This window comes from Cyclopterus lumpus, chromosome 11 (genome assembly GCF_009769545.1).
Source record: "Cyclopterus lumpus isolate fCycLum1 chromosome 11, fCycLum1.pri, whole genome shotgun sequence".
Taxonomy (NCBI): Eukaryota; Metazoa; Chordata; class Actinopteri; order Perciformes; family Cyclopteridae; genus Cyclopterus; species Cyclopterus lumpus.
Genome location: NC_046976.1, coordinates 19971784 through 19973005, shown reverse-complemented (window position 1 = coordinate 19973005; position 1222 = coordinate 19971784). Strand labels below are relative to the sequence as shown.

General features: G+C 37.0%; 1 protein-coding gene across 2 annotated transcripts in view; it reads left to right on the top strand.

The window, feature by feature from the left end:
• Nucleotides 1-421, top strand: part of LOC117738772 (major histocompatibility complex class I-related gene protein-like) — a 7587-nt gene extending 7166 nt beyond the window's left edge. The window contains exon 7 of one of the 2 annotated variants that reach the window (XM_034544889.1): nucleotides 271-421. The gene's annotated coding sequence lies outside the window, so the exon portion shown is untranslated. Of the gene's footprint in view, nucleotides 213-270 lie in introns of those variants that run through there. The other variant, XM_034544890.1, reaches the window with a different exon arrangement.
• Nucleotides 422-1222: the final 801 nt, after the last annotated feature.

The window sequence follows — 1222 nt, the reverse complement described above, 5'->3', positions numbered from 1 at the left end:
AGAAAGACCAGAAGGTTTCAGGAACCTTCACATCAGCAGCTCAGATGAAGTCTCGTTTTCAGAACTCAAATATTCAGCTGTAGAAACTCAGTGAATTTAAATAAGCAGTTATTACTTAAAAGGCATAATGTGCTCACATGACTGCATTTTGCATATTTGAGGTCTAAATGATGATGTAAATATGCGGCTTTAGTTTTTTTATTTACACATTTATGATGAATAATTCATTTTTTTATATTTTATGTATTGTATTTCTTTTTGTCTCGTCAGGTTCATGGATCAATATTGCTCCGGATCAAGAAGTGATGTCACCACATTCTCCTCCATGAACTGTGAATTTATTGATTATTCATCATTCGCATCGTAGATCGATTGAATCGGGAGTTTGAATCTAGTTGGAGATGATTATTGATTTTGATACTGTTAGGTTGTAGTGGATTTTATATACACTTGCACATGTAGATAAGAGAGGTTATGTTTTAAATTAATACATAAAGAAAGATATGATCATTAATTTGAGGAATATTCTGAGGAATGTATTATGAAGCATAAGAGAGGATCACTGTTTTATTATTCTGTTTGTTAATGACAAATGTAAAGATTCATTGTATGATGCATGGGAATGAATGGATGTTTTATTGTTTAGACAATAGTTAAAGGGATGCCGATTGAAACCTGAGATGTTGCTTTTATTCTGTAGGCAGGATAATAGGGTTTTATTCTGAAGGGGAACTTCCTGTCCTTGACCGGAAGTGTGAGCTTTGACCCCCGCTAGTTTATCGATTTGAGGCATTCTTTGAAGTGGCCAATGGAACTAACCTTCAGGTGTGAACCTTATGTCTTATTCGCTGGTCAGCGTAGCATGCTGTGTCTCTGAAAGGTATTTGCATGAATACCTCCACTAACCAATGGGAGCTTAGCTCAGCGAATGGACTGCGAATAAAACTAATTGTGAGACGTGAATTTGGTCTCTTACGTGGTGACGCCAGACAGAAACTGTTGGCTAAGTCAGGAGACTGTGGAAGCGAAGCCATGTGAGCGCGTCCGGGCCTGGACCATGTATGTATACTGATGACTCTTGTTTGTTATGATTAAATAATGATTATTATATATCTCTGGCTTCGGAGCTTCTTCTTCCAGGCACAAGGTAGCTCGAGATTCTCTGAACTCTTACAATACGAAAGAAAACATTTTTTAAAAACTACGAGCGAAAACATCAACG